The 21,812-nt window shown below is 45.0% G+C and overlaps 1 protein-coding gene across 1 annotated transcript in view; it reads left to right on the top strand.

Moving 5' to 3' along the window:
- Window positions 1-10,000: 10,000 nt before the first annotated feature.
- The window catches only part of PASD1 (PAS domain containing 1), an 88,445-nt gene continuing 76,633 nt past the window's right edge, over window positions 10,001-21,812 (top strand). Inside the window, exon 1 of the mRNA XM_015278642.4 lies at window positions 10,001-10,340. The gene's annotated coding sequence lies outside the window, so the exon portion shown is untranslated. The remainder of the gene's footprint in view (window positions 10,341-21,812) is intronic.

Here is a 21,812-nt window from a genome sequence, read left to right as displayed (position 1 = left end):
TAAGTGAATATCTTACAATCAAAAAACTGAGATTGTACCAGAAATTTAAGGAAATGTTTCCTAAGATTACAAGTAGTAAGCATAATGGAGGGAGGTAGGGTGGAATTGAGGACTGGAAAATCAGTAGCTTCTCAAAATTCATTTCATTTTCTTTTTATCATTTCCCGTTAATTTGTGTCTGCAGAATACAGGTGAATATCCAGCCTATCCAGTATGCAGGTGGCTGACTTTGGTTAATGGTTAATGATGCCTCATTTAATTCATCCATGAACAGCTGGCTAGGAAGGTGGTGATGTTGATGATCATACTGTTAACAGGAATTGTTTGTCAGACTAACACACGCACTTCAAGCAGTCTGTACAGTATATAGAAAGCAAAATACCACTTATTTTGTTTTTCTGTATAAGGGAGGGCGTAGTAATACACTGCTTAAACAATCTCTTGTGTAATTTGTACAGTTATGTTCTTTGGACGCTATCAAACTGATACAGATTTAAAGACATGATTTCGTCGTACTGCATTAGCAGTGTGACAAACTAGATGGCAGGCTTTTCTATTGGATTCCCATGTTGGGGGGAGTTGTGCTTGCTGGAAAATTATATTTGCACTTTGTGGTTAGCAGAAAAAAAAATTGTTACTGCAGTTGTGATGGCTTTTAAAAAGCTGCAGAGTTATTGTAGTTTAAAGTATGCTTAGGCTTTTCATGGCCCACACTATTGGATGAGATGTACTCAAAGCCTGTAGACAGGTGTTGATGGTAATGTTTTAGGTGAGTAAAGGACAGGGACTCTAAAATAGATAACTAAGCTATATATGTATTATTGTGAAGGAACATAATGTGGGTATGATGGAAGTTGTGGTAGGTTGTTGCCCATAGGGTAAGGGAAGAAAAGGTCCTGTGAAAGCCAAGGAGTGGCTTGAGGCAGGGTGAGGGCTGGGATGTGCTGGCACAGCTTACTGCATGGGAACTTAGGCACCATATGTTCTTGTTCAGAAGTGTTCATCCTGTCGTTCTCTGGGGGATTATGCAGAATCATTGATCTGAAGTATTGAATGTAAATCATAAAAATACAAAGCCAGTTCTGGTTTTAACTTTCAGTTGAAGTTATTTGTAGGTTGACAGCTTTGCATCTCCTTTTGTGCAAATGTGGGGCACGTTTTTTCAGCTTTCTGTTACACAACAAGCATTGTTACTAGCTCTGACTCATCTCTTAGGGTTGGGTCAAGCCCTTGGTGTGTAAATATTTCTTAAACACAGACCAACTGCCTCTACTGTTCCATTAGATCTGATCAACTCTTACTCTAAGGGAGACAAAAGCTGCTTGTTTAAAGTTCCCAGGAAACAGTGCTTGATATTTCCTTGCAAAGGGAAGGCTCAGTTGTTCTTGAAAGGATACAAGGAAATGCTATGTGGCTTGGGGCCCCCATGGTGATTTTCATATTTGAAGGTGTATGCTAGAGTGTGAACTTCTGAGATCAAGGGATGCACCTTGAATTTCTTTGTTAGGAGGGATGAATTACAGTGCTGTGTAATACTGCTTATGAGTTATGGGTTAAGACAGAGGACAGAGGTAAACTATTGGGGCTTCAGTCCTTTAAGACGGAGTGAAAAAGTATGGGGAAGGTAAATGGGAATTTCACTAGAAGGCAGCTTTTTTGGGATGCTAGTCTCCCAGTTTGTATTCTGAAAACAAGGGGCAGAGCCAGTGGTGCTCCCGTTTCTGAAAGACAGGTATATTGACTGTGAAGCCTTGTGGTGGAGGATGGCTGTGGAAAAGAGCCTGGAAAGTCAAGTAGCTCACTTGTTGACTGACAGGTGAATGTCCAGGGCTGAGCTTTTTTGGTGCGGGTTTACTCTTGTGTTTCAGACGCTATCTTTGTCCTGCAGGCTCCTAGCTGGCACGTCCTTGCTGTCAGTGAGAACCTGTGGATACCCAGTGTTTCTTGGAGTGATCAGCTGAACGCTGTCTACTGTGAATTTAAAATAGCACAAACTCCTTGTAGGCCTGGAAAAAAAGTTGGCGGTGCTTAGGGTTGGCACATGACACTGTATAATAGTTTTAGTGCAAATAGCCCCATGGCGTAGATGTGTGTTATTAATTAAAACTGTTTTTAATTGAAGGGTGATTTATGAGTGAGGGTAACAGCAGTGAAAGTTAAGGAGGAAAAATTGCTATGGGTGTGGGTACATGTTGCAGGCACCACTAAGGAGCTGTTTAATAGCTGCTGCTCTTTGTCCTCAAGATGCGGTTTCTCTCAACTTGTGTGCTTTCCTTCAGAAGTTTTCATAACATCCTCAGTACAGTGTTGTTATTTTTTCCTCTCCATATAAAGCATACTCTCACCCAAAAATCCAAGCCAAAGATGCTTCTGATGATTGGAGCGTTCCAACTGTTTTGATGTCTGTTGTGTTAGGTGCAGCTTTGTTTAAATGTGGAATGGCTGTAGCTGAGACGACAGGTTTTGCAGCATGCCCAGAGCTTTCTGTGTGGCTATCAAATGTTATGCTCTGTGTGTACTGCTTCCTTTCCTATGTAATGGTTCCAAAAATGTTGTTAGAAGCAATCTTGAGTAGCAGCTGTTTAACAGCTCCTGGTTTTACTAAGCGCAAACTGGATCTTTACTTGTTTTTTATGATTGAAATAAAATGATATTAGTACCACTCATCACAATAATAACTGACTGATCTGTTACAAACTAAGCCAGTTCCTTTATATTTAGCTGGCATTGATTTCTCACCCATTATGCTTCTGCAAGCAGCAGCAAGTTCCTCACACTTTTTTAGCACTTCTTAATCTTTACCTGCTCTAGCTATTTGCTGTCACCTGAAGCACTGGACGGGTATTTTCTATCCACAACACCTGGTGTGATCCCTAGCTAAGATTGCATGGAGCTTTGCAGGGGATAGGGCTTTCCAGCCTGTGTGTTTTCAGAACTGTTAGTGCTAGTGATTGTAGGGATTTTTCTGGTCAGATCTCGAATCAGTGAACATAGGAATGTTATCATCTGATCTTTGTGTAGTCTGATGTTTTCTTCAAAGTCTGTGCAGGTGGCTGTAGTGCATGCTTTCCCTTCTTTATGGGTTCTAAGTATTCTGTGACACCTGTCTCAGTGGGTTTTTGCCTTTCTTTTTTCAGCTGGCTTTAGGCTTTGCTGGGCTTCTGTCTTGCACGCATTTTCTGTCTGGTGCTTGCCTCCTAGCTCCTCCTGAAGTCTTCCAACAATAAGCTAAGTGAAGTTTGCATGCTCCTGGAGGATGATGCTGCATCTTGCTTATTTCCATTGTTCTTTGAATAGTATGAATGCTGTGGTTTTTTGTCCTACTTTGCTTTTCATCTCTTCGTTTGCCCACAGAATATTGCTAGGAATGAGTTCTGTGGTCAGGATGCAGAGTATGCATATGGTGGTACCTGGGAGAAGGGTTGGTGTGAGGTTGGAAAAAAAAAAAAAAAAGGAACTGAGTAAAAGATCAAAGAATTAAACTAATGTATAGACTTATTTTTTCATGTATGCCTTTGGGTATGTACATGTCTTTGTCTTAGCTCTAAGCACTTGGTTTGGGGAACTGCATTCAGGCATGACTAATCTGCATTTGTCTCCCTCTCCAGCCTTTCACAAAACACTGTACCATTTGAAATGTTTTATTTTTCTGTATTTAAAGAACATTCTTTTATAATCCAAATGCTTTTTTTATTTTTCTAGAACAATCGGTGGAAGTGTTTTTATTAATCTTTTTATTATTTATGCACTTCTATCTGCAATACACAATGAAAGCAAATGAACTGATTTTTTGAGACAAGCTTGCTTTTTATCTTACAGAAACGATGACTCATTAGATTCATCCAGCCCTCATCTGTATTCCTCCCCCAGCTAATAAGTTAAATGTGAGTTTTATGTTTGTATTAAAAGGCAGCTTATGCTTACTTCACCAGGGAGCTTGTTTGAATGTTGAGTTCACAAGACGACGACTCCTTGCCAAAGAAAAACTGCATTTTGAGGCATTATGGACCTTTTCAAAGTTTCTTCCCTGAATGAAGAAAACAGCCTTACATTTCATTTGTTAACTTGAGTTTACAGTGGGCCTAGTCTGGTATGCTTGTAACTCTTCATGGTGATGCCAGAAGGCCTGTGGCTCTAATATGTAAATAAGCAGCAGAAGACAGAGACCACTACTATTTTGCCTTTGGGTCTGTTAATCCTGTAGGTGGAGGGCGTCAAGGTGTATGAGATGCTCTGGTGATCTAGGACTAAAGTCATCTGCTACCATTCTGATCAAAACAGCACTGCAAATAGTCGTACTGATGGGACATGGGAGGGAGGGAGCATGGAGGACAGAAGTGGGTGGGAGTACTTTCAGTCAGTGTTGCTGCTGAAGCCCTGTGCTATGAGAAGATGCCCAACTTGGAGCTGACTCCCACACTAATGAAGCCAAGCTTGTTTAAAACTAAATAGAGTATGGTCCTACAGTTCCGCAGTGCAGATGTGCTGTGAACCAGCAGCTCTGGTTCCAGCTGCAGCTCACTTGGAGGGTCAAGAAATAACTACAGAGCTGACCTTCCTTACCACTGTGCATGTACATAGTTCTGACATTACTTTAACATCAATTAACCACTAACCAGTGCTGTACCCTGGGAAAGTGGGAGCATTCAGGGAGTTGAGTATGGCTTCTGTTGTACTGTGTATTTTTTTTTAATGTATTCATTAGGTTGCTAGCATTAGGATAAATAATCCATCTCTTCACTTGCCACTCTAAGTTTTCTCCTTTCTTCTGCTCCCAGGAGTTCTAGCATTTACTGAAGCCTATAATCATTTATAAGTCCTTTTTTCAGTGCTTTACACTTTTAAAGTGTTTTGCCAATCCTTGTTAGTTAATGAGAGACAGAGACTTATCCATATTCTCCATTGTCCAGCGCTGTAGGAGTCTTTCTGCATACCTTCAGCTAAGGCCAGACTGCAGATCCCTCTTAAAAGATGTTTGGAAGTTTTGAACCACTTTTATTTTCCTTGAGCTCTCTGCAGCAAACATCCTTATGTGAATGGAGTTCTTAATAGAAGAAGTTGAAGAGGTGCAAGTGATTGATGGGGGCCATTAATTACTTTGGGCAGAGCAGCTTGTGGGAGGAAGGAGAGATTCCAATATGTCAGCAATGGAATCTGAATTGTATGCTGAAGTTCAATGACTGGATGCTCTCATGGGTGATTCATGTTCGTAACTTCCAGCTTCAGTTAGGATTTTGGTTGTGAGGAGAGCAGGCACCAAACGCTTACGTGAGACACTTCTGAAAAAAAGTGACACAGCTCTGTGAACAGATGATGACACTGTTTCTTCTCTCCTTTGAAGAGGATAGCATGTGGAGAAACGTTGCAGTTGACCATAGGCTGATAGGCCAAGAAAGATTTGAGCCTTCTCTTACAAACAGAGAGTGGTCTTCAGTGAGCATGGTTTCGTGTATGCTTTGGCGTCAAGACCAGACCTGAGTGTACAGTAGTCATTTTTCCCAAGTGTATTCCTGTTAGCTGGTATCAATAGCTTTCCTTAGTTCGAGTTTCACCAGTGGTCTACTGACTGTGCATGGACTGAAGGACATAAATCATTCCAAAAGTAAGCACGAGGTAAATCAATAAATATGATTTCCAAACCCTCTCTTATGCTGTAATTAATTTAAAAGTAAATATAGTGAAGATGATACATGTGCCCAGAAAGTACCTCCTGCAGTGCCTATTTTGCAGTTCGGTGTTCCACGTAATTGCTATTAGTTTTCTCATTTGTTTGTACATGTGTGCTCGTTAAGATCTCTACAAAGTGGAGGGACTGTTCAAATGCTGTAGGGGATGAGCATATTTATTATAAGCTGATAATCCTTTTAAGTTGTTACATTAAAATATAAATGGATTACAGTGTATTCAGAGTATGGTGAAAGGGGTTAACAAACTGCAGAAATAAATGCACTGAAACTCTAAATAATACTATCCTTTACAGCAGAATCACACCCCCATTCATTTTAGTGGTATTGTGACTGACTTTTTTCTAGTCCAACTTGAGGCGATGCCTCCATGAAAATCTCATGACGTGCTTTCCAAAACGGTATCAAAGACAAAGAAAGAAAAACAGACATGACAAAACGAGGTCAGTACATTATCAAGAGCAGAGTGGGCAGAACAGCTTTGTTTCCTGAATCAAAGCTTAATTTCAGGAGCTTTTCTGGCCTCCTGTTAGTGTGTCACTGCTACTCTTCTCAGCAGCAAGGGACCAAAAAGTGCCTCAATGGTGGATAAAGGGCTGAAGTCCTTGACCAAGGCTTGCTGTCTCCTTTCAGAGCACCTGAGTTTAAGGGTATGGGGATGCACAAGGCATCCCTTTGGGGTGGGGAGGGTGGGATGTTGTGGTTCCAGCTAGGATTATAGCCAGCCCCTGTATAAGACAGGGATCATAGATTCACCAAGGTTGGAAAAGGCCTCCAAGATCATCCAGTCCAACTGTCCCATCTACCACCAATATTTCTCACTAAACAATGTCCCTCATGTATGAATTTTTTTCATTTTTTGGCTCAAAGCTTGCTTTCTGAGGCATTTCTTGCGATAAGACTCTGACTTAGATGAGAGGTGGGTGTTGCTGTGTGGCAGTCAACATCACTGTGTGGACAATTTTACATCTGAAAGCATTTCTTTGGAGCTGTTTGCCTCTGGAAGAGTGTGCTCAGGAGTGTTTACTGGTGGAAGATCTGGCCTGTGACTAAATAGCCCCAGCTTGGTATGGGAAAACTGGGGAATGATACCATCATGTCCTGTGTAAAACAGGATGCAGGTGGGCATCCCTGCTCCCTCTTATCTGCTGGCAAGGCCTGGAAGATGGGAACAAAGGAGTTCCTGCTGAGATCTCAGAGCCAGAAGCTGCTGCTCCAAGGAGAGCTGACTGGACCACTGCGGATTTGAGCTGTCACTCCAAAGAGAGCTGACTTGACCACTTCGGACTTATAAATAAGTTTGTACTGCCATTGGAACTTGTTGCCGTGGTCACTGTGGTCATCGTCAATGGAACAACAGTGCCCAGTGACCCACCACTAACCGAAGATCAATGACTGAACTGTGAACCGTGCTGGACCCATGGTGGTGACTGTCTCCCTCTTGCTTCCTATAAAGACTCCTTGCTTCTATTTCCTATCTTTTCTATCACTCTTCTTCCCTTCCCCTTCTCCCTGAATGGCTAGGATCTGTAATAAACTGGTTGGACCAACATTTGAACCGTTGTTTCTTAATCTCACGTTGGGTATACATATATCAAAGAACCTCCTCTCCCTCTGATAAATTGGAGCAAGACACCTCAGTACAACATCTAAATATTTTTTGAACACCTCCAGGGGCCAGTGACTCCACCACCTTCCTGGGGAGCCCATTCCAGTGCCTGACCACTCTCTTCAAGAATATTTTCCTAATGTCCAACCTGAACCTCCTCTGGTGCAACTTGGGGCCATTCCCTCTAGCCATCTCACTACTTATGCTGGAGAAGAGGCTGACCTCCTCTCCAGAGGAATGTACAGTCCTTTGTGCCTAAATTGAGTAGGCACCCCAGCAGAAGAACTAAAATGTCCTGCTGGCCCTATGCTTCCAGAAAACTAGGGGTCCTTTTGTAGTCTTAGTTTGGAGCTCCGAGGTCTGGAGGAGACTAAGGATTTCTAAAACATGGACATCCCTCATCTCTGTGAACCATGAGAGGATGTACAGGCCTGGGAGCCCCACTCAGACTGCCTCTGGAGCAGGGTGCTGTCCAGTAACTGTTTTCACTTCTGCTGCAGCTCACAGGTGTCCCCATAAGAGCTGTCTGTAAAGGGATGAGGGAGGAGGATGGGAAGGGGTGATTGAATGCATACCTACTAGTTTTATTTATTTATTTACTTTGTACTGAGTGTCTTCCTCTTCTCAGGTATTGGGGTTTGGACTGAGGCATCTGAGGAAAGCATGGATGAGGGGCCAGTATAATATTGCTAGAGAATCACAAGGGGATGTTGTGCAGCCCTACGCACTGTGCTGTCCTTGGGCTGTGCCAGGGAGGATGCTTTGTCCCACTGATACCTGCGTCTCACCCCTGTGTGAGATTGGCTGTCACTGCTTTCCCATAGTGAAAGACTTCCAAAGGAAGGGGTGCTCTGTAGAGACCATGGAGAGTGCTATGGAATTCCCATACAGGCAATGTGAAACTTCTCCAGGTGCAATTCATCAGCCTAGGGTAGGATGGGAACCAGAGGGCATTCATGAAAGGAACACTCTTCTCTTGGATCCCATGCAGCCACGCTCCAGCTGTTTTTGTGAAAGACTGCTTTAACATCTATAGAAAAAACAGGATAGTTATGTAGCTGGTAGGGCTGGGTAATCATGATCTAGTACAATTTACTAGAACACGGTGCTTCTTTTGCTTGTGTTTTGTGCAAAGATGGGATGCTGAGGGGTAGTAGCTTGGAGAGCTTGCTGCTCTCTGAGGAAAAAGGGCGAAGAAAGAAATACACTTTGTACCTCTTGGGCTTTTAATTAAATAGGCAAGAGTGCAGTGGCACAGTGCCAGGTCTTCTCCTGGGACACGCTGAGCAGAGAGGGACTGTGGATGTAGGAAGCTCATCCAGGTGTCTGCGTCCAAAAGCAGACTTGATTTCAGCTGAATTAGTATCTCGGTGTGAAGTAAATGACTTCTGTTACCTTGAGCTTTTCCAGATAGGACTTTGAGCAGAGCAAGCTGACAGTGATTCTGGTTTTGGGGGATTTGGAATGGCTTTCTTGATTTTTGGTGTAAACAGAAGGTGATTGTGAAGCGTGCAGGAGGTCTTTAATCTTCTAGATTGACATTTTGTGGGATTACAGCTTTTCAGCTTTTTGTTTCATTTTAAGCACTGGCAAGGCAAGTGGTTAAGGAAAGATGTGCTCAGAGCCTTTCGGTGCGGCTCTTCCCTGAAATCAGCTAAGCTCCCCCCAGCCCCATGGCCATAGTCCCTCTCCCCCCCCCCCAACTGCATTTCATAAGGGTATTAGTGGTGTAATTAATAGGGGTTGTGTAACAGTACCTAATTAAACTCTGATCATATCGTGTAAATTTAACTTGATTATCGTTAGCCTCAGTGAACTCGGCAGGAGATTAATCCCCACAATTCCATCAGCACAGAGGGTAGCAGCACCAGTCCTGCCCAGCAGCAGAATGGCAGTGTGCTGTGGTGCCCCGTGCTCCAAAACCCAGCGAGGCAGCGGCAAGCACAGCTCCAGCAGTGGGAAGTTGCCTTGCAGACACAGTCTCACCGTTTTCAAACTGGTTAAAGGTCCCGGGGATGCCAGCAGGTGCTCATGGCACGGGTCTTACAGTCGTTGAAGAAGGAGCCTGTGAGAGGATTATGGCTTATGTAAGAGTTCGCTGCCTGCGCCAAAGCTGCAGCCCCTCGATGTCAGCGGGTGCTGTGCTGCACCCTCCAGCAGTCCATGGATGCAGGGGTGTATGCAACGATAAATAGCGATGTGGGGGCTCTTTAAGATGAGTCTTGAAACACAGGACCTGTTCCCTGCCTTCCAGAAGACGGGGGTGCCACGGGGGTTTTGTCTGTGAGCACAGAGCTAAGGCAGTAATCTTATTCACTGCCTTTTTTTTTTTCCCAGATTAAAATGCTGTGTGCTTTTCTGCTATCAAGCGTTTCCTTTTTTTTTTTTTTTTTTTTTTTTTCTTTGCTAAAACACCAAATGAGCCTTTGGTAAAACAATCTGTTTTCCTGTGCACAGCTTTCGTCCTTTCTCCCACCGGCATGTCGTCTGCCACTAATAATAGTCGGATCAATGGGGCTGCCTCCTGCGTGTCTCAGTCTGACAGCAGCCCAGAAGACCCAGATGACGGCAGGAAAAGGGATGCCATGCACGTTGCCTTTTCCAAGTGTTCTGTGCTTAATTAAAAGCAAAGAGAAAGTTTTACTCTTGTTTGCATGAATGGTCACATCAAACAGTACAGGAAAATCTAGGCCAAGCTGCTTCCAGCAGCCGAAGGAGCATTACACTATTGCACCGCATCCTTTCATAGTAGCGATCTCTCTTAATAAATGTCAGGGACCTTTTGAACTTCCTTTGATCTGGGAGTGTTGCCTTTTGCTGGCAGCCTGGAGCCCACCTCACCTCGCCCCCGCCAGCCGTGGAGAAGATGCATCTGCGTGGGATGGGGAGCGCACATTATCTGCAAGTGGAAGTGCAACGGGTGCACACTCATTGCCTACAGAAATGGTGCCAGTTATATAACTCCCTGCTGTGAGTAATAAGGTACAACTCTGTCCACTCGTCTGCAGGAGGTTTCGGAGGGCTTGGTGCTCCTGGCTGCTTAAAAGGTAAGTTGGGTATTTGTTTCTCATTAGTGGTGCACTTGTGTGTGTTGGTAGTTACGCTGCTGAAAAGATGCTCAGAAAATGAGAGAATTAAGCATGCTTGCAGCACCTCGTGCAGGCACAGGCGGCATGCTGATTTGTTACTGATCGTTTTGGGGCACTGATGCTGAGACAGCTCTGCAACATGTTTGTTCTGCTTCTGGTTTCCTCAAAGATGAGCGCAATTAAGAAGATGCTGCTGCTAAGCTTAAATGGCTTTCCCTTGGATTTTATAGTGGTAATAACACATTTGGAGAGAAGGCTGTGCTCAGGCAGCAAAGTGATTTACGTTTTAATGAAATGCTTTACAGGATGTTGATGTCACTCGGAATGTGACTTGCTGCTGTCAGTTGCACTTGCAGAGTGGTGCCTGCCTGCAGCTCTGCTGGCACGTCTGTCTGTCCAGACGGTGCTGCTGGGGCTGACCTGCGGCCATGGGCTGGGTGCCCCAGGTGGGGCTGCGCTCTGGGTGTAGCAGGAGGTCCAGGCCTGCTGACTCTGTAAGCGCTGTGTGTGAGACACTGATAAACTGGGGGTCCTGCACAAAGCCAAAAGGGCTGCAGAGCAGCGGCAGGACTGTGGTGAGCTGTAAGCTCAGAAGGTTCAAGTAGTGGGACACAGCACCTGCATGAACAAGGGGACCTGGATTCGTCCCAAAGAGCAGTGTGCCTGAATCCAGAGCTGGCCTCAGGCTGCAGGATGGCATGGCAGGGGTGAGCACTGTCCTGGAATGAACTGTGCAGCAGAACAATAGCCTTGTGTTAGATACAGCCTATGCTCCTCTGGGACTGAGAGTCTCTGGTACTCAATTTTTAGATTCCCTTTTTTGTCATCCTCCAAAAGCAACTTGATGTCCCTGCTCCTGTCACTTCAGGTTGTGCATTTGTTCCTTGCAATGTACAGCTGAAGCAGCAAACTAGAGGGGCCTATGTCCTATTTCATCGTTGTTCTCCTCTCCATGGCCATGTGCCTGCTGGCCCCACAGAGTAGGCCGGGCCCTGCTGCGTGCTCACTCTCACTCTGAGGGGTACAGATGACTAACTGTGTGGTGTCCCCTGCACAAGGAGGATGGAGGATGGGTAGCCATTGCCATACCCAAGGACACAGTGTGTTTCATTCTTTCTGTTACTCAGGACATCATGAGATCACAGCTCAGGTTTCTGTGGTGCACCAAGTAGTGTGGGCAGCACAGAAGGGTGAGGAGGGAGCCTGTGTCTGCAGTTCAAAGGGGCTCCCTTTGGGATCTGGCTGGGCCCTGCTCCTTGGCCAGGAATTGATGGAAAGTTTGAAAGTGTGATTAGTGTTCAGGTATAAAGATTTGTCTCTTGCTGGTCAGCTGCTAGCTGATCCTAGCCACAGGTGAACAGAAGACATTCAGATCCCTGCTTGGGGAGGAGACCAGGCAGACTGCTCATGGTTCTCCAGCAGCAGGAGGAGGGTTGGGCCTGCTGTTGTTCCCTTTCATGTGCTCACTGCATGTTGTTGGCCTCAGCTTTTGCCCAGAAGTGGCAGTAGGGCATTTCACTGTAGGGCTGCATGTGCTCAGGCAAGGATTTTCAGGGGAACCCATCATTTCTGCCAGGTGTAGGAATCAATCATTGGCACGCTGCTGAGACTGACTGGAAGATACCAAGGGAAGGCTTTAGCTCCTCCAGTGGTCTTGGTTTCTTCAACTTCTATTTTCTCCAGGTGAACTAGTTTCAGCTGGTTGGAAGCTAACGAACCAGTTTGATCCTGGTCTTGGAACTGAACCAGAACAGCTCCAGCCACAACTGAACAGATAACTTCTGGGGTGGGGTGCAAATGAACAGAAGCAGCATAGGACTGGCCAGGAGACCAAGTAAACACAGATCACTACTCACAGAAATCATTATAATAATTGAAAGTGATGGGCAACCTCAGCTGGGAACTTAAACATAGCATCCAAGAGAGAACCACCCCTGGAGAACTGCCCTCCGCTGACACCTGGAGGAAATCTCTGTCGTGAGGGCAGTGAGGAGTGCAGGGTCCACTCAGCGTCATGGCTGCTCCCTGCACAGTGCTCTGCCTGGGGGAACAGGGCAGCCTGGCAAAGTGCCGCTGCAGAGCCTTACCCTTGCACTGAGCAGATTTCTCTATGCGCATGTCTGTGTTTAATTAGCATTATGAAACAGTAATAAAAAATTGAAAATGTCATTTCAGTGTTGTGTGGGGCTAGGACTTGCAATTCAACTGTGAGTCTCCTGTTGGCAAAGCTGCTCTAAGGTTTATCTGAGCCCTGCTGTGTGATGCTTGTTCTCTTCCCTGAGCAGACTGACCTTGCTCCCGACTTTTGGCACTGCCTTTTCCACATGTGACCACGTTAGCATCCTTCCTGAGACTGTCTGGTTGTGGAAACCTAGCCTGGTTGAAACTGCCAGCAGCTGGATCAGCGTTTAGCAGCATCACTGCCTGCCTGATATTGCTTCAGGAACTCAGCTCCAGAGGACAGTTCCTGGACTTGTTCTTTTATTTATTATGTGCTTCTAGAATGAATTGAAGCACTGCCTAGCATCCGGATTAGCAGAACATTGAAACAGACGTGGTAAACACTCAACCCTAAGAACGTGTGATGTTAACCCGGTCTCGAGTAAAAGCATTAGTGGTAAAAGCAGGGGGATGGGATGGGCCCTGATAGTATCAGGTATGCAGAGAGGAGGTTTCGAATAATGGGAGGTATCTGCGTGTTTCCTGTTGAAACCTTGACATTTGAAATGCATGCTCTTCGTGTCACCCTTAGTAGCCTTGTTGCCCATTTGTTGAATTTGAGAACTTTAAATGGTTGTGTCTGTCGATTGCTGCAAGGAGGTGGGGGGTGAAGAAAAGTCCTTGAGAAGTTTTGTGGCCAGGCAGTGTAAAACTGTGTCATGTAAGGGAGAGAGTGGTTTGGAGAATAGCTCTGGAGAAAGCAAGTGTCTTGCTGGGAGCTGAGGAGCCCCAGGGCCCAAGCAGAGGAGCAGCAGCCAGACCAGGGCTATGGGAGCGTCCCTGTAATGAACTGGTTGTGCTCTGCCTCTGGAGGGTCCCACACATGTGAAAGGTCCCCAGAGACTGAAGGGGGCACCTTCCCCACCCGTGGGCCTCCCTTGTCACATCACCCTGTGGTTGCTGCTGAAGCCATCAGCACCCATTAACAGTTTCACCATTATGAAGCTGTCTGAGGCCTCTTCACGTGCCTACAATTTTTTCTAAGTATTAAAACAAGCTGAAAACCTACTGCCTATTTGCTGTAGCTTGGAGATGGTTTAGAGCTGGGTTTGACTGATGGCTCATCCATATCTTGTAATTCAAGTTATTTGGAATGGTATTATGAACATTTGTTCACCCCATGCTTCCTCTGGGGCTGGCTCAGCCCCAGAGTTGCTCTGGGCTGCTGCCAGAGGAGCTCTCAGCAGGCAAACGTCTGCAGTGGGGTCAGGGCCAGGGAGCGTTCTGGCTTCAGAAAATCAGGAATTCCCTTTGGGAGGCAAATGGAAGAATAGGGCAGGGATTTCCAACATGCAAATAAAAGACCATATTAATAAAATGTAAATAATTGAGTGCTAATTCATTTCAGTGTAGCTCTTGGAAGATTTCCCAGGATGTCTTTAAAGAGCTCCTTGTTAAATAGTGGGATGCTCTTTCCCCACAGGTAGGTGTTAACATAAAAACATCTCATTTCCTTCACTTGAAGAAATTACTATAGACTTGCTGGGTCTGGAGATTACTGTAAAGGGGAACTTTTGGGAAATTGCAGAATCATTGAATCACCAAGATTGAAAAAGACCTCCAAGACCATTCATTCGAACCATCCACCTACCACCACCACCATTTCCCACTAAACCATGTCCCTCAGAACAGCATCTACACATTTCTTGAACACCTCCAGAGATGGTGACTCCAACACTCCCTGGGCAGCCCATTCCAGCACCTGACCACTCTTTGGGAGAAAATTTTTTTCCTAACATCCAACCTGAGTCTCCCCTGGCACAACTTGAGGCCATTCCCTCTAATCCTATTGCTAGTTATGCAGGAGAAGAGGCTGACCTCCACCTTGTCCCACCCCTGGTCCTCTCATGCTGCCTTACATATGTATTATGTCCACACAGGTCTACGGCTGCAGTTGTCCTGCAGCAAGTAGGGGAGAAGCTCGGCATACAGGCTTGCCTGTCAGCCCACACCAGGGAAATGACAGATGTGGCTGCAGTTCTGTTAAAACCTTTATGTCATCAGCAGTGAAGCTGGATCTTTCTATTTTTAAATCATGCTTTTTAAAATGCTGTCTTGAATAAGGATAGTGTTGTTTGCCTCAATCTGAGGGACTCCACCATTATTTTCTAGTTCAAGTGTTTTGTTGCAGAAAGTAATGTATACCCATTTATTACAGTTTTTATTTAATTCAGTGTCTTTTGATTAGCTTGACATTCTCTCTGTAGACTCTAGAACTGGAATAATAAAGGTAATGAAGGCTAAGAAACAAATCATAGAATGGCTTAGGTTGGAGGGGACCTCAAAGATCCTTTAGTTCCAACCCCCTGTCATGGGCTGGTTGCCACCTAGCAGGTCAGGCTGCACAGGATCTCATCCAACCTGGCCTTGAATGCCTCCAGAGATGGGGCATCCACAGCTTCTGCTGATGTAGCCCATTGTGATATCATTGGCCTCCCGGGCTGCAAATGCACACTGTTGGCTCACGTCCAGCATTTTTGTCCACCAGGACACACAAGTCCTTCTACCCGCGTCTGGGATTGCACCAACCCAAGTGTAGCACCTTGCACTTGGCCTTGTTGAGCCTCATTATGTTCTTAAGCACTCACTTTTCAAGCCTGTCCATGTCCCTCTGGATTACATCTCTTCCTTCCATTGTTTCAACTGCATCACTCAGCTTGGTGGCATCAGCAAACTTGCTGAGGGTGCACTTGATTGCTTCCGTGTTTAGCCATCCTCTGATATGCCAGTCCATTGAAGCTATTTGCTGTTCTGACCTTATCTTGGCTAGAATTTGAGTTTTCATGGTGGATGAATGGGACAGCCTCTGCCCAAAGCACTGCTTTAAATATGTGGAAAATATTTTGCCAGGCTGTGTGTTTATTAATAAGCTGATTTTTGTAAGGAGATGGAGCACCATGTCTGAGCTCTTGTGGCAGGGCTAGCTAATGATATTGGACTGCAAGCAACTGTCACTTTTGCTAAACCTGTCATATTGCAGACAAACTGATTACAGCATGCAGTTGGGGTGGGCAGAATGACAGCCTAATCCATCTTAGGGCTCTACTCATAGTCAAATCTCGAGTCTGCTGTCCTAAAGTATATGGTTGACCCCTGGAAACCATTGTCTCAGAGTCACAGTAGGAGCTAAGGAGCAGAACAGTCATCAGCTTTGCTGAATAAACTATCAGTGTGTCTGCTTGAGGGCTTGTAGACTCACCCCTGAGCAATGATAAAATAAGATTTGTGAGGAACAGAAGTAACACAAAATTTGTCTGAAAGCATGTCTTTCTACATTGCTTGGAAATGTAGCACAGTATATTTGCAAGCCACCTGAGGGGCTGAAACAGTCCGATATAGAAATCACAAATGCTTTGAAGTTCAGCTGGTATTGTGTCATTTGGCCAAGGCATGTAGCAGATCGTTGAATCTGAGAAGATAAATAATTTCACAAATGGAAGTGCTACTTAACGTTAAACTGTCCAAGTCAGTTGCTGAATCTCAGCTCCTTGATATTTGGCAACCTTTGTTCTACAGCAGTAGATGTATACATTAGATACTAGACATGATTTCCTCTGCTGATGCTGTGACATATGGGGTACAGTGGCTCAGCTTTATGGAACAATAACACTCAGCATTAGATGCTGTGAATGGTTTCTTCTTCACATCTTTATATCCATTCTTAACAAATTTTCCTCAATGGCATTTAATAGAGTTTAAGAATATTTTTGTTCTCTTCCTCTTGAATTGTCCTTCTGTCTGTGCATTGCCCAACATGCATGCAGTGCTGCACATACTACTGTCTTTACTGCAGATATCCATGCACCACGTGAGGTGAGAGTGCTGTGTTAAGCTGAGACAGTAGATGGCATGTAGAGTTTGAGGGCTGTCAATCACAGAGTACTGTCTCACAGTGCTCACTCTGGTGATTCTCTAGTGTCTCATTCTGCAAGTTCGCAGATGACACCGAACTGAGTGGTACAGCTGATATAGCAGAAGAAAGGGATGACATCCAGAGAGACCTTGATAAACCCAAGAGGTGAGCTCATTAGAACCTAATGAGGTTCAACAAGGCCAAGTGCAAGGTGTTGCACTTGGGTTGGTGCAATCCCAGATATAAGTACAGACTGGGAGAGGAAATCCTTGAGAGCAGCCCTGCAGAGAAGGACTTTTGGGTCCTGGTAGGTGAAAAATTTAACATGAGCCAGCAGTGTGCACTCACAGCCCAGGAGGCCACTAGTAGCCTGGGCTGCATCAACAGAGGTGTGGCAGCAGGCAGGGAGGGGATTGTTCCCATCTGCTCTGCCCTCATGAAGCCCCATCCAGAGTACCTGTGTCCATGTCTTGGGTCCCCAGCACAAGATGGACATGGGGCTGTTGGAGAGGGTCCAGATGAGGGTCAAAAAGATAGAGCACCTCTCCTATGAAGAAAGAATCATAGAATCATAGAATCATTGAATGGCCTGGGTTGAAGAGGACCATAATGATCATCTAGTTTCAACCCCCTTGCTATGTGCAGGGTCGCCAACCACTAGACCAAGCTGCCAAGAGCCACATCCAGCCTGGCCTTGAATGCCTCCAGGGATAGGCGTCCACAACCTCCTTGGGCAACCTGTTCCAGTGCGTCACCATCCTCTGTGTGAAAAACTTACTCCTAATATCTAACCTGAACCTCCCCCGTCTCAGTTTAAAGCCATTTCTCCTTGTCTTAGCACTATCCACCCTCATAAATAGCTGCTCCCCCTCCTGTTTATACGCTCCCTTCAAGTATTGGAAGGCCACAATGATGTCTCCCTGGAGCCTTCCCTTCTCCAAGCTAAACAAGCCCAATTCCCTCAACCTTTCTTCATAGGAGAGGTGCTCCAGCCCTCTGATCACCTTAGTGGCCCTCCTCTGGACTTGTTCCAAGAGCTCCATGTCTTTCTTACCGCTGGGGGCCCCAGGCCTGGATGCAGTACGCCAGATGGGGTTTCACAGGAGCCAAGAAGAGGGGGGACAATCACCTCCCTCTCCCTGCTGGCCACTCCTCTTTTAATGCAGCCCAGAACATAGTTGGCCTTCTGGGCTGCAAGCACATGGAAAAGAGAAGGTTCTGGAGAGCCCTCTTGAGGCCTTCCAATACCTAAAAGGAGCTTATAAGCAAAATCAACTTTGTACGTGGATGGATAGTGATAAGACAAGGGAGATGGTTTTAAACTAAACAGGGAAGATTTAGATTAGATGTCGGGGAAATTTTTCACTGAGAGGATGGCAAGGCCCTGGTCCTGCTGCCCAGAGCTGTGAGTGCCCATCCCTGAGGTGGCCCAGGACAGGCTGGGTGGGCCCCAGGCAGCCTGAGCTGGGGCCTGAGTCAGTGACTGGCAACCCTGCCCACAGCAAGGGGTTGGAACTGGATGATCTTTGAGGTCCCTTCCAACCCAAGCTGTGCTATGATTCTATTTAAGAGCCAAGAAGGCAGTTTTTTCCTGTTTTCTGCAGTCTCTGCTACTTCAGAGCGAGGATTTTTCTGGGAAAGTTGTTGAAAGCAGATGTTTTTCAAAACTCTTCTGCATTAGCTTTCAACCATGTAAGCATGGTTTTCCATGCAAGGGAGCCTGGGACTGGAAGAAATGCCTTTTCAAGGGCGAGATGTGCTTGAGCTGATCATGAAAGTGCATTCTGAGGGCTGCTGAATCAGACTGTTCATAAAAGTCAAGAGCATTTTATTCTATGAGATGCTTATGTCCTTTCTTGAAGTGTTATGACACAGATGAAGTGATAGCATCAGGGAACTGAGGTCATGGATCTGAGCACTGGGGATGCGCGTGCCCAGCTCCACCTGTATTTACCTCCAGATATGTTTTGGCTACTGACTGCTAAACAGAGGAGAGCTGAAGATGCATTATTCCTGTTCTGAACTGCAAATAGTTTGTTGCATCTGACTGGATGGCACAGCATTTGTGTCTCTAACCAGCTCTACTACAGAGGCTGCTGAGAAGCACAGCTCTGTTACTGTAACAGTACCCTTATTTTTATCTTCAGGAGAAAATATTTATTGAAATTACCTTTTTACTCTTAAAAGGTAAAGCTATTTCTAATTGCAATGATATCCATGAGTACACGTAACTATTTTTTTAAGGTAAGGAAATGTTTACTGGTAGAATTCTACATTTGGGTTGTGTATTCCCTCAGCTGTTCAGGTTTTATTCTGGGTGGCTTTTGTGATGATTAGGAAGTAATGGACAGTCTGGGACTCTGAATTCTCTTTAGGTGACTCTTTAGCATGAGGCCTTCAAGGACCTGCATGCTATGTAGTCACTGGACAGACCCAGTGAGGGGGTTATGCCACAAAAACACTCCCAAAAGTAGCCCACCTCCCCGACCACCTCCAGAGAGCCAGAAGACTTTGTTGAAGAACCCACTCACATCCCAAAATGTGCTTCCTCAACGGGGTTCAAGCCATGTGCACTGAGGTTGGGACTTTCTTACCATAGTCCTTCAGCCTTCATTGCTCAGCTGATGTAGAGTTTACAGCTTGTGTTCAAAGGTAAATGTTGGAGGTGTTGTCTCAAGAATCATTTGATGGTCTGCTCTCAGAGAAGACTGGTAGCTCTTTGCTTCCCTGATATCCTATGTTCCCAGAAGGTCAGTGGCCAGAAATACTGTGAGTTAAAACTATTTGGTGCGAAAGACATGAGAACAAATGCCCCAAAGCAATATAATAAAGAGCTATTTGGGGTAGAAAGGTTTTCTCCTCCTTAATTCTGTGGGCTTTTTAATGTAAGCATTGCGAGCAAATTGTGACTAGCTCTAAAATGTTATTTAAAAATCTATCTTTAGATAGACTGAATTATTTTCCAATACTTCCTTTCTAATGTGTATACAGTTGAATTCATCAAGATGTGGTGTTCTACCCATGTCTGTGTCAATGGTCCAATAATCAGTACGGGAATCATTTTTTTCTCCATTAAAATAAACAAAAAGTAAAAGTTTGACTTGTCTTCTCCCCAACACTTTGCTATGTAGGTATTAGAAAATTAAATGCTCCTGTTCTACTGAAATCTTTACCGGAAGTTTTCCAGTGATATTCAGTTTCCCAGTAGTTAAGGGATCTGCAATCCAGAATTAAAACAAAAGCAAACAAACACAACAAAGCAGACATCTAATAACATCAGCGTGTTAAATACTAGGGCTGGAAATGTTAGACACAAATTTAGATTTTAATGCTATACTGAATTCTGCGCTTATGCAGCAGCACTTTGTTGAGTAGGGATGACCCCAAGCACAAGCTCAGGTTTCACCTACGTGTTTGCTGCATAGCACCAATAGTTGGTGCAAGAACTGGCTTCAGCTTTGTAGCAAAATCAGGACAGTATTTTTTAAACACAAAAGTCACTGCATTGCAACTCAAAGGTGAAATATTCACTTTGCATTTGCTAACACTGAAATTTGGCTGGTTGCAGTGGATTTGCATTGTGAATTGCTCAGTAACAATATGTCGGGTGATGGTGTTGTTAAAACAGAAACTACCATTGGTGTTTGGAAACAGTTCTATAGGAGAAAAAAGCCCTTCAAGATTCTTTTGTGAAGTAGCTGCAGATGGAGCACTGAGCACATGGTGGTGTGTAGGAGAAGAAAGAAGTACATTAAGGCATCTCCATATCTGTTGCATGAGTCATCCAAAACTGATGTAAATACACTTTCTTTTAAGCTGTATTTATCTTATGTAGGAATCAACAGTGATGGTTCTATCCTTCCTGAGCAGCAGTGACGCAGTGGCATGTATGCTGTTTCAATAAACAGTCATGCTATGTGCCTCTGTAGCCCCTGTGGAGCTCAAAAGACAAGAGAGCAACTGAAATCACCTCCCCAGGACCATTACTTGGGAACCTGAACCACAACCCTGACACCAGAATCCAGGATGATAATGTTGTGTCATTTCTTTGTACAGAGATGGGCATGGGAGTCTGAGTAACACGGCAGTTTGAAATAACCTTACTATTTCTTTTACTGTTTTTTATTTCTTTATGTGCTTGATTGGGCAGTCCATGTGCCAGCTCCTTCATTATGGGCACAGCTACTGTTCTCCTGAAGCTGGTGGGAACCAGACTGTAGCTGGCCAGAATGAGCTGGCAAATGTCTAAAGTTAATGTAACAGCAAGAAAAAGATGTTGAGAACTACAGTAATCTGTAACAGGGCTGGTTTTCTGAAGGAAAGGAGACTCCAACACTATATCTGTTGAGCTTTGGGGATGGTCTGAGGTTTGAGCTGTCCCTCTGCTATGAACAAGAAGCCACTCAGAGAAGAAACTCACATCTGATGTCATACCAAGGCTATCTGCAGCCACAAAGCTGTGACTGGCAACCGTAACGGCAAGCACAGTGTCAGGCCTCTGAGTTCTCTCCCAGCCTTCTCCTTTCTGATGATTTTGCCCTATACTTGTGCATCGCCGATCTTCAGCTCTGGAGCCTATGATGGCAGAACAGAGACTCTTAGCTTCAGAGTCCTGACCCACTTGTGCTTTATCCAGGATGGAGTGAGTGGTTTTCTGCCGTGCCAGTGTTTACTAATTGCATGGGGGAGAGTTCATATACAATTTCTTGGTATTACAACAACACAGATTTATTCTGTCGTGTGCTTTAGAAGTTTAATTAACATGAGCTTTGCAGTATGTGCTGGAAAGTAAATAACAGGTACATCTTTATTTACTTAACAGAAGACTAACACTTATTTAGAAAATAGGAAAGCTTTCCCTAACGCGTGCGACTGTATTCATCAGTGCCCTGCAGGCCAGCCTGCAATACTCACACTGCTTAAAGCCCCCATCAGCTCAAATGCCAGGCTTAGGGGAGCCTCAAGTGCCATGAGGATCTTGCGGTGTGCCTTTGTTGAGGAGCAGAGCTTCATCCCAGCAGCCACATGCAGCGCAAGCAGGCAGGCAGCTATGGAGTCTGCATCAATCTGACTGCTGTGCAGAGCCATTTATGGAAAACACTTCAGTGCATGGGCTGATGCTGCTTTGCAGACTGTATCGTGCTCGTAATCAAAATATCCAACATGAGCAGAATACCCACAGCTGAACAGTTTTGCTTTGAAAGGACTTCTTGGCGGGGAACCTGGCTGTCACCTGCGTTATAAATCTCAGCTGGCAGCATTTTAGAATGGGAGTCCTGATATGACCTCTAGCAGAGAATCAGAGATGACAACCATGTGAGAAGGCTACTCTGCTTTTGATGCCATCTGCATTGCAA

The sequence above is a fragment of the Gallus gallus genome, chromosome 4, assembly GCF_016699485.2.
Source record: "Gallus gallus isolate bGalGal1 chromosome 4, bGalGal1.mat.broiler.GRCg7b, whole genome shotgun sequence".
NCBI classification, from domain to species: domain Eukaryota; kingdom Metazoa; phylum Chordata; class Aves; order Galliformes; family Phasianidae; genus Gallus; species Gallus gallus.
The sequence above is the reverse complement of the archived record's forward strand: the minus strand, read 5'-3'. Positions and strand labels throughout refer to the sequence as shown.